The sequence below is a fragment of the Littorina saxatilis genome, linkage group LG2, assembly GCF_037325665.1.
Source record: "Littorina saxatilis isolate snail1 linkage group LG2, US_GU_Lsax_2.0, whole genome shotgun sequence".
Lineage (NCBI taxonomy): Eukaryota > Metazoa > Mollusca > Gastropoda > Littorinimorpha > Littorinidae > Littorina > Littorina saxatilis.
In genome coordinates this window covers 43,726,073-43,740,598 of record NC_090246.1, presented here as the reverse complement: position 1 = coordinate 43,740,598, position 14,526 = coordinate 43,726,073, and the positions used below count along the sequence as shown (strand labels likewise).

At 38.8% G+C, this 14,526-nt stretch overlaps 2 long non-coding RNA genes across 2 annotated transcripts; one reads left to right on the top strand and one right to left on the bottom strand.

Annotated features, from left to right (window-relative positions):
* Positions 1-1,942: 1,942 nt before the first annotated feature.
* On the bottom strand, positions 1,943-7,037 carry LOC138959060 (uncharacterized). The gene is made up of 5 exons (XR_011453598.1): positions 6,897-7,037; positions 6,470-6,632; positions 5,980-6,114; positions 5,541-5,698; positions 1,943-4,377 (listed from the first exon to the last, which is right to left on the bottom strand). It is a non-coding gene; the product is annotated as an uncharacterized lncRNA (long non-coding RNA).
* A 141-nt stretch (positions 7,038-7,178) lies between these two features.
* Positions 7,179-11,406, top strand: LOC138959061 (uncharacterized). Its single transcript, XR_011453599.1, has 3 exons — positions 7,179-7,317; positions 7,897-7,989; positions 8,765-11,406. It is a non-coding gene; the product is annotated as an uncharacterized lncRNA (long non-coding RNA).
* Positions 11,407-14,526: the final 3,120 nt, after the last annotated feature.

The following is a 14,526-nucleotide window of genomic DNA, read 5'->3' as shown; positions in this document are numbered from 1 at the left end:
ATCTCCACTCTGAAAAGCCCCCCTCCCTTCCATAGTACGGATGATCGAGCTCAGGTACTTGACATTCATATGATAAAATTAGTTCAACCAACATTTTTTATTTAAACTTTGAAATTTGCTTCATCCTAAAATCTTTCCCTTCTCATTCAAGGTGCCCGTTTTCGAAAAAATTGAATTTTGGGGTGAAATCTATTAAATTTCACCACCAATTTCCTTTGCTTGCAAGAAACTGCCATGCCTTTCTCCCTTAAATAAGTGTACTTCTTTAATTTGACCAGAAAACAACATTTCGGTTTCGGGTATTTATCGAATCAGAAAGCTGAACGCAGGGGAAATCTGAACGCACTACACCGGCAGCCATCAATACCAAGAAAAGATAACTTTGCATGCGACCGCGTGACGTCACCGCGCCAGAGCTCAAAGTGATCTCTCTCTCTCTCTCTCTCGTGTTCGAGTGTGTTCCAGTATGTGATTGAAGAAAAAAGAGACAAGATGATGATGCCGTACACACCACAACACAACCGTACACAACACAATACAACCGTTCACAACACAACCGTACACAACACAGCAGAGCACAACACCACCACACGACATCACCAACACAACACAACACAACCAAACACAACGCAATAGAACCGTACACAACACAACAACCGTTGCCACAGTAAAATTCAAGATTTGACTAAAGCTCTCAAGGTCATACACGCCGTATAGGTGGGGTTTCAGGCAACGTTCGCTGTACAGAATTCTGTACATGATTCTGAGCCCCATCTTTTCAAACTCGTAGCCCCGGAAAGTCATAAATAGACCACAGCTTTAATAACACGAGAGAACCGTACACAACACCACACAATACAAACGTACAAAACACAACACAAACGTACACAACACAATACAACCGTACACAACACAATACAACCGTACACAACACACCACCGTACACTATGAAACACAACCATTCACAACATAACATACAACACAAAATAACCGCACACAACACAACCGCACAACACAATTAAACATGTACGGTTCTGTTGTGTTGTGTTGTGTTGTGTACGGTTTTGTTGAACGTGTTGTTGTGAACGATTGTGTTTTTGTGTGTACGTTTCTGGTGTGTACGATTCTCTTCTGTTGTAAATGGTTGTGTTGTGAACGGTTGTGTTGTCTTGAGTTGTGTACGGTGGTGTTGTGTTGTGTGTGGTTGTGTTGTCAACTTGTGTGAGTTTATGTTCTTTACGTTTGTGTTTTGTTGTGTACAGTTGTGTATGGCTGTGTTGTGTACGGTTGTGTTCGGTTGTGGTAATGTACGGTTGTGTTGTATACGATTGTATTGTGTTTTGTACGTTTGTGTTGAGTTGTGTACTGTTGTGTTGTGTTATATTATACATTTGTGTTGTGTTGTGTTGTGATGTCACAGTTGTGTTGTGTACGGTAGTATAAAGCAACGCAACAACAAACAACGACACAACACAAAACAACCGAACACAACTGACACAGCACAGTATTACAACCACACCACACCACACCCAGATAGCATGCTAACGTTAAATTAACGTTAAATTAACGTTCGCGGTAAACGTTAAATTAACGTAAAAAGTTAACGTTACATTAACGTTACTTTGCTCATCTGGTTAACGTTAATGTAACGTTAACATTTTACGTTAATTTAACGTTAGTTTTACCAAAAACTAACCATAAAATAACGTAAAATTAACGTTAATTTTACGTTAATCTCTAACGTAAAAATAACTAAAAACAAACCAAAACAAAACCATAATATAACCGTTAGATTAACGTTTATTTAACGTTTTTTTAACGTTTGCATGCAAACATAAAATTAATGAAAACAAAACCATAATCAAACGTTTTCATGCAAACGTTAAATTAACGTTCACATGCCAACGTTAAATTAACGTTCACATGCAAACGTTAAATTTACGTTCTCCTGAAAACATTAAAATAACATTTGCAAATACAAATTTGAATTAATGCACAGAAAATTCAAGATCACAAATTTTATTTAAAATTTAAATTGTTGAGGTCTTTAAAGGCACAGTAAGCCTACCGTAAACCATCACAGATACGGTCAGGCTTTTACACACAGTACAAACACCCTTTCATTTAAACACTCACCGATTGAGAACATCCTAGGTGCCCTCCGTAAAGAGCGAACAATTTTAAAAGAATTTTTTTTGGCGTGTTTTTTTGGCGTGGTTTATCTCACCCCTGAGCCATCGTGAACCCGTGTGATCCAGTTTCCCTTTTTCACAATGTAGTCGTCAGTTAGTCATTTGAATGCGACTCGATGTGAGCTTATCTACAATAGCACGTTTTTATGCACGAAACAAACGGCTGTGGTTCACAAGAACTCTAGCGATGGCTTTTGACTGTTGAGAGGAACGGCGATATGCATAAACCGTCGTCTGCTATGACCCTTGCGTGACCCTGCTTCCGGGCTTTTCTTTTTTCAAACTTTCACAACTTCGAATTGTACTGATCTTGTCTTGATGAAAAAAGAATTCTTTTATGATTGAAGAATGTTTGTGTAACAAGCTGTCAATTTATTATTTAGATTTTAAAAGTTAGGTCCAGCGCAAAAACGCACCACGGTCCAAAAACATTCTGATAATCATCGATCCACGGCTATCGCCAGTTTACATCGATAGAATGAGACCCGAAGGGAAGTAACTCATTTTTTACCTGAGTTCAGGATGGGTCCAAAAAGTGAGACAATCTGCAAAATTCATTCTTTAAAAATTGCTCGCTCTTTACGTAGGGCACCTAGGATGTTCCCGTTTGGTGAGTGTTCAAATGGAAGGGTGTTTGTACGGTGTGTAAAAGCCTGACAGTATCTAATTTGATAACAGTAACACTTTTAAAATGTTGAACAATGCATACTAAATTCCTTCAATTGCTAAATCATGAAAATGTGAACTAAAAAATATTACAACACATTTTTCAGTCTCGGTAAAATACCACAGCATAGTATTATCAATCGGGAAAACAAAAATTATGTGTGGACTTAATCTCATTGAAGCATTCTTTCTTTCTTTATTTGGTGTTTAACATCGTTTTCAACCATTCAAGGTTATATCGCGACGGGGAAAGGGGGAAGATGGGATAGAGCCACTTGTTGATTGTTTCTTGTTCACAAAAGCACTAATCAAAAATTTGCTCCAGGGGCTTGCAACGTAGTACAATATATTACCTTACTGGGAGAATGCAAGTTTCCAGTACAAAGGACTTAACATTTCTTACATACTGCTTGTCTAAAATCTTTACAAACATTGACTATATTCTATACAAGAAACACTTAACAAGGGTAAAAGGAGAAACAGAACCGTTAGTCGCCTCTTACGACAGGCTGGGGAGCATCGGGTAAATTCTTTCACGTTCCAACCAATATGGGACTCCCCCTAACCCGCGGGGGGTCTCATTGAAGCATTGCTACATTGACTAATTATAGTCTGAACTTGATAAAAAAAAAAATCATCTGAAGGCGATAACAGGATCAGCAATTAAAAATTTCAATCACAATGTGTTGGTATGGATTCATCAAGGTAAATACCATAGGGCTGTGCAAACTCATTATCGACAGCGATCACTGTTAATGACAAAATCAGAGATGAAAACAATACAAAGTATTTGCACAATCAGTATTAACTGTATACAAACAAGTCAGTAGCACAAAATATGAGAAACAAAGGGATGTAAGCGCTATTAATGCATACAAGTGCGACAAGCATGTAAAGTCTCTTGTTCATTCCTAAGCGTGTTATTATTACAGGTGCCAAGAAAATTGCTTCCACATAATCTCACTTACTCTTGTTGCACATGTCATATGGCAGAGCAATTACGTCCCTTTGTTTCTCAGATCTTAAAATAGCGCTCTGCTTCATTTCATTAAGATTCTTGCTATCACAAAAGATATTAACATATTTTGTGGAGTAGCTAGATGAAAAACAATCATCGATGAATAAAAATTAACAAGCAGCAAGACTTCTGCTCCACTTTGCCAAACATGTGTGTGCACAGTGAATATTTGTTTATGAACTGTTGGTGTTAGTCCTGAATGATGGCACCCATGTAAATAAGGCTTGATGCCGGGCTGCTTTACAAACACAGCATTCAGAAGCTGTGGGTCAGCAAAGGTGTTGAATCTTGTTAGTGAGATGGCGCGCAATGATGTCCTGTAGCACTAGCAGCTGCCTGCACTCACTCTTTGACGCTGGTCAAACTTCTGGTCGTAGGTGAAGTCCACCTCACAGAATATGATGATGGTAATGATGAGTGAGTTCAACTTCTGCTTGAACTATGTGGCCAGGCCCAGCTCCATGACTTTGAAGTTGTCATAATCTTATGCAGGATACCAACCTGGGATAGAGAAGGAAAAATGGTTCTTAGTCAATGGCTGGGATTACAAACTAAATCACACACACACACACACACACTAACACAAATATACACTTACAAACACACATACACACACACAGCACACATACACACACATTAGCAGTAACAAACACATGTATACAGTACATGTACTAAGAAACATACCCATGTATACACACATACACACAGGCACACACACACACAGACACACAGGCGCACACACATACACAGGCGCAAGTCCACATATGCAAAATCAAAAGTCTCAGCCCAATTTGTAACAACAGAGAAAGAAAGAGAGAGAGAGAGTGTGTGTGTGTGTGTGTGTGTGTGTGTGTGTGTGTGTGTGTGTGTGTGTTGCAAACATTACACAACTGATATTGAAATTACGCACCACAGGAAAAACAAGAAGAGCAAACGCTCGATCGAGTCACTTTCGCAGTTCTGAATATTATATGAGGCATCAGATGGACAGGAAGAAATTGCTATTCACAACACAATACAGATGTAAATAATTTGATGTAAAGAATAATCCTATAAAGTTTGAATCAAATCCGATGAATAGTTTCAGAGATATGATATTTCAATTTTTTTCCTTCAAGACATACCTGTGACCTTGAAAAAGGTCAAAGGTCACCAAAGCAGACGTCAAAGTGTAGAGGTCACTGGGAGTCACGTTCACATAAAATTTGAGCCCGGTCACTTTTATAGTTTCCGAGAAAAGCCCAACGTTAAGTTGTGTGTTGCCGAACAGAAAAGGCTAGTTATCTCCCTTGTTTTTCTGATAACGTTCGTAAAAGGCTACAGATGTAAATACTTTGATGTAAAGAATAATCCTACAAAGTTTCAATCACATCCGATGAACTTTGTCAAAGATATAAAATGTCTAATTTTTCCTTTGACGCTGACCTGTGACCTTGAAAAAGGTCAAAGGTCAACGAAACCATCGTTAAAGTGTAGAGGTCATTGGAGGTCACGACTAAACAAAATATGAGCCGGATCGCTTTGATAGTTTCCGAGAAAAGTCCAACGTTAAGGTGGGGACGGACGGCCGGCCGGCCGGACAGACTAACACTGACCGATTACATAGAGTCACTTTTTCTCAAGTGACTCAAAAAAGACGACACTGAGTTAAACAATTCACTTACTGGTCAACAGTGTGAACTTTCAGCACAGACAATGGAAACTTCCGATGTTTTCCCCCTTCTGATTGAATGACTTTGGTACAATCATCTGTCATCAATGAACTCATCATTCTTCCCACCAGTCCAGACACCGTCCCACCAATTGCAGACTTGTTTGTTATCTGAGCGAATAAAAGTCAATATAAATACATGTGCACAGGAATGAGAACAAGGATTCTTAGTTATCACAAAAACAAAAACAAACAAGCACAGAATGACAACATGTTTTTCTAAATGTTACTAAAGACAGAAAAGTTCATCATACCAGTCCATCACTGAAACAGAAACGGTTGATATTTGAAAGTATATGAGTGTGTGTGTGTGTGTGGGGGGGGGGGGGGGGTCTGTTGCAAGCAATAAACAACTGACAACAATAATTATACATGTAGCAAATTGTACTCACTGTTTTCAAAGCAGATAATTGTAAACCTTGATGGGTTGTCCCCTTCCAACTGCATGCTTTGGTACAGTCATCCTTCAGACTGTGGCCCCCTCCCATTGCCACCCCCCTCTCCGATTGTAGAGAGGATTTTTTCATCTGAAAGAAATAATGTCCAATTAATACGAATTTGCACAAAGGACTGGAAACAGAATTGTAAGTAATTCTGATTTAACCAACAAATTTACAAAAGCACAATGATAGATTATTTTCCCTAGTAATATGTTCCAACAGACAGTTTTACAGGTCACCAGAAAGGTCCACCACTGAAACAGGAACAGTTCAAATTGGAGTTTGTGTGTGTGTGTGTGTGGAAAAGGGTGGGGTGGGGTGGGGGATGCGTGTGTACATGTGTGTGTGTGTGTTTTGCAAGCATTACACAACTGATTGTAATAATTATACAACAAATCGTTCTTTCAGTTACATTGAAAACTCATTTAAAAAACCCACTTACTGTTTTCCAATGCAAATCTTCAGCTTGTTGAAGAATGGAAACTGGTTTTGCTTTTCCCCATCCAAATGCGATGAACGGCCATGCCATCAATCAGCTCACTTTTCTTTTGACCAGTTAAGGCACCTCCCCACCAAATGCAGACAGGTTTTTTTGTGGTATAAATCTGAAAGAATAAAAGCTATTTATTATGCACAACAGAATCATAAAACTGGATTCTTAGTTAAAAACACCATTTCAGGCAACAACAACAATAAAGAAAAACAGCAAACACACACACACACACACACACACACACACACACACACACCTAAGAAACAAACACACTTTTTAGTCTCATGTATTCCAAGAGAGAAAAAATACATCAACTGATCTTGAAAGTCTCAATAATTAGCAAATCTATCTTCCAAGTTCCATCGGCAATACTCACTCAAAGTTTGTAAAACTCTTGAAACCAGTCCAGTTATGTCTTGCGCCTTCGGTCTTAGTATTTGACTGTCCAGTCTGGTTTGTTTCTGTTGGTGTATATCACATAGTGCTCTTGCAACTGCTTGCAACTTGCCAGTTTTCAATCTTCCCAACGCATTGCCGTTATGGCCTTCGGCTTCGATAACTAGGAACGAACATTCTGAGTGACCTCCCTTGATCGCCAAGGGACATTACTCTCAGTCTCAAACTTTTCACTGTGAAAAAGTTTCTGCAAGTTGCAACAGTTTTTAACACGCTAGCAACTTCAAAGCCAGTGTGACTGCTGATACATGTATAAGATAACATGCTACACTTCAGCATATATCAGGACTACACAATACAGATCTTGTGACGCTGAGGCGAATGGGAAATGGAACTTTCAGGTAATGTTGAACTGTAGAGACATAGTTCACGATCGGTTGGCATTCACGCATTGTCATTTGTGATTGTTCAATTTGTTGACTTATTTTTCATACGAGTCACAAATATCAAAGCAATAATGATGCATAACGATTGGAAAGGTGGATTTCTCTCTCTTTCTTTCCTGCCTTCTGTCTCTTTCTTTCCTTTCTTTCTCAGATTCAGTCTCTCTCTGTGTCTTTCTGTCTCTGTCTGTCTGTTTCTCTATCTCTCTCTCTCTCTCAATCTGAAACTTTCTCTCTCTCAATCTGATACTTTCCACACATGTGCACCCAGGGCACTTACTGTTCAATCTTACGGCTTCAGGTCAAATGCATTACTGTACAGTAAATAAGAGATCTCAGGAGAGGCATGGGGAGTTATTTTCGAAAATGATCTATTCAAAGACACTTAAAACAAAGTTTGATTGACAACTGCTCTCTCCCTCCCCCCCCTCACCCATTACCACTCTCTATCTCTCTGTCTTTATTAACAAGTAAAGATTTGAGTGTGTTTAGACTATAGTAATTAATGCAATTCACACATCAATGCTTTCATTGCAGGGTGGGAGGAATTACCATGAGGATGGAACAGAAAGCATTCACCGGGATGTAAACTACAAGGTACAACCCCGACATTCTGGCTGTTGAGGCCAAGTAAGTGTGTGTGTGTGTGTGTGTGTGTGTGTGTGTGTGTGTGTGTGTGTGTGTGTGTGTGTGTGTTTGCAGGTAAAATCCTTGTTTAAAGCTTGATGAATGTTTCAGCAGTCATATTATTATATAACAGAAAATCATATGAGAGAAGGCAGTGTTATTGTCAGGCCTCAGCCTAGGGTCATTGATACATGCTTATATTATATGACGCATTGTTCTAATCCTTGGCTGGTCGACCATCACATCATTTCGACATGTAGGAGGTCTTCTGACAGAACAATTTGTTGTAGCTGGTACATGTATCTTCACCTATACATATTTTTAGTCAAGGTCCAACTGACATTCTATTGTATTAGTCTGGGGAAATTTTTTTGGAATGTGTTCTGTGTGTGGGTGGGTTGGGGATGGGGATGGACGGGTTGGTAGGGCTGTTGCCAGGCAGCATTGACTTAGAGCATTTCATTCAAACACAGAATGATGCTATCAAAGTTAGCAAATTCACAGACGTAAATTCAACAATATTGGCATAATGCAAAGACAATTTAAACCTTATTTACCTTTCTTTCTTTCTTTCTTTATTTGGTGTTTAACGTCATTTTCAACCATTCAAGGTTATATCGCGACGGGGGAAGGGGGGAGATGGGACTTATTTACCTTCAGTTCTATGTTAAACAAAGAACACCAACAAAGAAGACATACTTATAGTGTTTACACTGAAGTTCTCAAATAACACTAAATTCTTTGTTTTTTAAGATTGTTGTATTCTTTGTCTTTGCAGGTGTCATAGCATGTGGAGCAGATCTTCAAAGTCGCCTATTGCAGACATGTCATCGTCTGCACTGGTTGTATCAACAACTTTTTCCATGGCTACTGCCGCAGATTTAACAAGTATATCGTCTGCTGCAAATTCAACAACTTCTTTGTCTGCTGCTGCTGCTGCAAACTCAACAACTTCTGTGTCTGCTCCTGCTTAAAATTCAACAATTCTTGTTGACTGGTGCTGCTGCAAAGCGAATGATTTCTTTGTTTGCTGCTGCAGATTTAACAAGTATATCGTCTGCTGAAAATTCAACAACTTTTTTGTCTGCTGCTGCTCCTGTTGCAAACTCAACAACTTCTGTGTCTGCTCCTGCTTAAAATTCAGCAATTCTTGTTGTCTGGAGCTGCTACAAAGTGAATGGCTTCTTTGTGTGCTGCTGCAGATTTAACAAATATATCGTCTGCTGTAAATTCAACAACTTCTTTGTCTGCTGCAGATACTACACATTCAACAACTTCTGTGTCTGCTCCTGCTTCAAATTCAACAATTCTTTTTATCTGCTGCTGCAAAATGAGCGACTTCTTCCTCTGCTGGTGGTGTTGCAAATAACCTCATATTTCCTTGTCTCTTCTGGCATCATTTTGGATGTATTATAATATATCTGCGAAGGCTTTTTTAAACCCAAAAGATGGAATATAATTGGTAAATTTCTAGGTACACAACCCAAAAGTGTGGTATATATCCAAACTCACTTCTAGAAACTTAAGAACTGATTCAACTTTTGACATTTTTATCATGGTTTTATTTTTGAGTCACTTGAGAAAAAGTGACTCTATGTAATCGGTCAGTGTTAGTCTGTCCGGCCGGCCGTCCGGCCGGCCGGCCGTCCGGCCGGCCGGCCGTCCGTAGACACCACCTTAACGTTGGACTTTTCTCGGAAACTATCAAAGCGATCCGGCTCATATTTTGTTTAGTCGTGACCTCCAATGACCTCTACACTTTAACGATGGTTTCGTTGACCTTTGACCTTTTTCAAGGTCACAGGTCAGCGTCAAAGGAAAAATTAGACATTTTATATCTTTGACAAAGTTCATCGGATGTGATTGAAACTTTGTAGGATTATTCTTTACATCAAAGTATTTACATCTGTAGCCTTTTACGAACGTTATCAGAAAAACAAGGGAGATAACTAGCCTTTTCTGTTCGGCAACACACAACTTAACGTTGGGCTTTTTTCGGAAACTATAAAAGTGACCGGGCTCAAATTTTATGTGAACGTGACTCCCAGTGACCTCTACACTTTGACGTCTGCTTTGGTGACCTTTGACCTTTTTCAAGGTCACAGGTATGTCTTGAAGGAAAAAAATTGAAATATCATATCTCTGAAACTATTCATCGGATTTGATTCAAACTTTATAGGATTATTCTTTACATCAAATTATTTACATCTGTATTGTGTTGTGAATAGCAATTTCTTCCTGTCCATCTGATGCCTCATATAATATTCAGAACTGCGAAAGTGACTCGATCGAGCGTTTGCTCTTCTTGTTTATTTTTTATATTGTGGAAATATCAGGGAATGATGAATAAATGTTTAGAAAATATTCTCAAAGTATGTTTCTAATGGTTTTATTTATTTGTCTTTTGTTTTGTTTTATGTTAGCATGTACACTGTTTTGCTCAAAATATGAGACCTGGCCAGTACCATCTTTCCAATGAGACAGAGATAAAAAAAAACAAATCAACAGCCTGCATGCTCTCCGGATTAAGTAATACAACAAGATAAATTGTAATTCAATCAAGTTTGCGTTTTAATAAAACAGATCCTGTGATTGGTCAGAATGCCCCAACTCATTAAAAATTACCGGTCATTAATTGTCGATAACCACTCGCTAAAAAATCCATTAACAACCTGCTGGCGAGGCGCATTGATACAGCCTCAACTAGTCTCTGTTAGCTTTGAGGGTCATTTTACAAGTAGGAAATATGAAGGCCAACGAAATACCGAGACCATAAGGTATGCGAAGTGATGACGTCGAATATGTGACGTAAGTTGATGCATGAATTCTTCCGGACTACGTCAGTCAATTCCAAAGATCGCTTTTGTGATGAAAAGAATTTGTTTTAGAGTTTGCTGTCCAGAAACCCGTCAAAAATGAAGGGAAAATGTGTGTGAAAGAAAACAAAACAGGAGCAGAGTGATACGATAGGAATACAGAGACATATTTCTTGGGACTTGACCCTGGCAGGTAGGTGGACTGAAAGTAGTGTGTGAACAGAACAGAACCAATTCTGTCTGTTTACCATCGCATGAAAGCAGGAAATAGATCGTCGTCAGATTGAATTACAATAAGTGAATAACATTAACATGCTTCCATTTGAAACTTCGAGGTCTTCATCGTGGATTGACGCCCTCCCAAAGTCTAATTGAAGCCCTCCGTCGCTTCGTTCCGTCGGGCTTCAATTAGCTTTTGTCGGGCGTCAATCCCCGATGAAGACCTCGAAGTTTCAAATGGAAGCATGTTAATGTGTAATTAGCGTTAGCTGCAAAGTTAACCGTTCTCACCAAAAACCTTTTTCAAACTTTGATTTGACTTTACATGTTGGTGTTTGCTTGTCTTTTGTTAACATGGTTTTAGCTACATATAACACTACAACAACAGCAGACAAAAGACTATGGGAAATTGCATCTTCAAATAAGAAAAAAATTTAAAAAGCAGAAGAAAAAAAAATTTAAATACATGTACAATTATTTTCCTTATGATTCGTTTGATTATGTTTTTGGGGGGGTTCTTTTTAATGTTACCACTCAACGTGAAAAATACGTTCAAACAGCCGTTGTATTATACTTTTATTTTGGTCAAATCGACATTAGCGGTAAAGGTTAAATTAACGTTAATTTAACGTTGATTTAACGTTATATTATTTGGTTAAATTAACGTTAAATTAACGTTAAATGTTAACGTTAATTTAACGTTTATCTTGATGAGCAAACTAACCTAAATCTAACGTTAATTTAAGGTTAGCCCTAAAACGTGAATTAAACGTTAGCCATAAAACATAAAACTAACGTTAATTTAACGTTACATTATGGTATTTTTATTTTTTTTTATTTTTAACAATTTTTTTTGTGCTTAAAATGTTTATTTTTGTTTTTGTTTTTTGTTGTTGTTGTTGTTGTTGCTTGTGTCAATGTTACCACCACAACAATAACAACATTTTTTTTGTTTTTTTGTTTTTGCTTTTGCTTTGATTTTGAACGGTTATGTGTCAACGTTTATTTAACGTTTTTTTAACGTTTCAGTGAAAACCGTTTTTTAATTGTCTTCGGGCAAACGTTAAATTAACGTTTGAAATTGGTTTGATTTTGAACGGTCATGTGCCAACGTTTATTTAACGTTAGTTTAACGTTTCAATGCAAACCGTTTTATATTGGTTTTCAGGCAAACGTTAGATTAACGTTTAAAAATGGTTTGATATTGAAAGGTTATGTGTCAACGTTTATTTAACGTTATTTTAACGTTTCAATGCAAACCGTTTTATATTGGTTTTCAGGCAAACGTTAAATTAACGTTTAAAAATGGTTTGATATTGAAAGGTTATGTGTCAACGTTTATTTAACGTTATTTTAACGTTTCAATGCAAACCGTTTTATATTGGTTTTCAGGCAAACGTTAAATTAACGTTTAAAAATGGTTTGATATTGAAAGGTTATGTGTCAACGTTTATTTAACGTTATTTTAACGTTTCAATGCAAACCGTTTTATATTGGTTTTCAGGCAAACGTTAAATTAACGTTTAAAAAAGGTTTGCCATGAAAACGGTTTGCTTGCTAACGTTAATTTAACGTTAATTTAACGTTTGCTTTATAACCGTTTTTCTGCTAACGTTAATTTAACGTTAATTTAACGTTTAATGCTAACCGTAAACCAAAATCTAACCATGCAAACGTTAAATTAACGTTAAATTAACGTTAGCATGCTATCTGGGCAAACAGTACACGAGAGAAGAGAATCGTACACAAGAGAAGAGAACCGTACACAACACCACACCACACAACGAAACAGTATATAGGCCTACAGCAAAACCGTACACAACACAACCGTACACAACAACACAGCAGAACCGTACACGACAAGCGCACACAACACTACACCACACCACACACAAACACAAGAGAAGAGAAACGTAGACTACATAAGAGAACACACCACACAGTGCAACAGCACCACAACACAAGAACGTGACACAAGAGAAAAGCCTGAACCGTATAATTATAAGAGAACTGTACACCACACCGCACCGCACCTCCCTATCCCACCCCACACCACAGGCACTCGTCACGAGGTGGGCGGGGCCTATGTCTTACTTGGATGTCACTTGTGATGGGTGCGTATCGCTAGCGCTACGTGTCATTTGTGCTACGTGTCATTTGTTCTACGTGTCATTTGTGCTACGTGCCGCTATGACTACGTTGATTAGTGCTACAAATGGCGGGGTAAAAAACGGTCATACACGTAAAATTCCACTCGTGCAAAAAACACGAGTGTACGTGGGAGTTTCAGCCCACGAACGCAGAAGAAGAGAAGAAGAAGAAGTGCTACAAATAATTTTTGTACGAGTCACTATCATTCGTTCATTATCACTACGTGTCGATAGAACTACATCTTTTAGCGCTACGTGTCATTATCGCTACGTGTCGATACCACTACTTACTTAATGACGACTCTCTCTCACTTTTTCTTTCGCTCGTACCCGTTCTGGTTTGTGTGTGTGTCTGTCTGTCTGTCTGTGTGTGTGCGTGTCTGTCTGTGTGTCTGTGGCTGTGGCTGTGGTTGTGACGGTGAGTCTGTGTCAGTGTGTGTGTGTGTGTGTGCATGGGTGCAACTCTGCCGGCGTGTAGCCGGCAGCCGGTTTTTGGTTTCATCGGCTGCCGATGTTTTTGTTCCAGGAGAGGTTTTTTTTTGGCATTTTAAATAGTAAAAAAGCTGGACCCCAACGTTTGACGGTTTTTGGAATTTTCCAGGTTGCACCCATGTCTGTGTGTCTGTGTGTGTGACTCTCTCTATCTCTCTCTTTCTCACTCACTATTTCTCTTTGTCTGTCGCTCGCTCTCTCACTCCGGCTCTCACTCCGGCTCTCTCTCTCTCTCTCTCTCTCTCTCTCTCTCTCTCGTTCCATAACCTTCACTGTTTGTAAATGAATGCACGCGCGCGTGTGTGTCTGTGTGTGTGACTCTCTCTATCTCTCTCTTTCTCACTCTCACTATTTCTCTTTCTCTGTCGCTCGCTCTCTCACTCCGGCTCTCTCTCTCTCTCTCTCTCGTTCCATAACCTTCACTGTTTGTAAATGAATGCACGCGCGCGCGCGTGTGTGTGTGTATGTGTTTGTGTGTGTCTGTGTCTGTGTCTGTGTGTGTGTGACTCTCTATCTCTCTCTTTCTCACTCTCACTATTTCTCTTTCTCTGTCGCTCGCTCTCTCACTCCGGCTCTCTCTCTCTCTCTCTCTCTCTCTCACTCCGGCTCTCTCTCTCTCTCTTCACCCCCAAAAGACCAAATACATGTTAATTACAACAAGGCAAAAAAGACAAAACATCAAGAATAATCCTCATTCCTTATTAATTGGCAACGATGCAATAGCGGAAGTAGGAGATCACAAAGTTTTGGGAGTAAATATCGATAATAATTTATCTTGGGCCCATCATGTTAGATCGTTGTGCAAAACCGTGTCGAGGAAAATATATTTGTTGAACAGAATAAAGCACTTTCTTGATCCACAC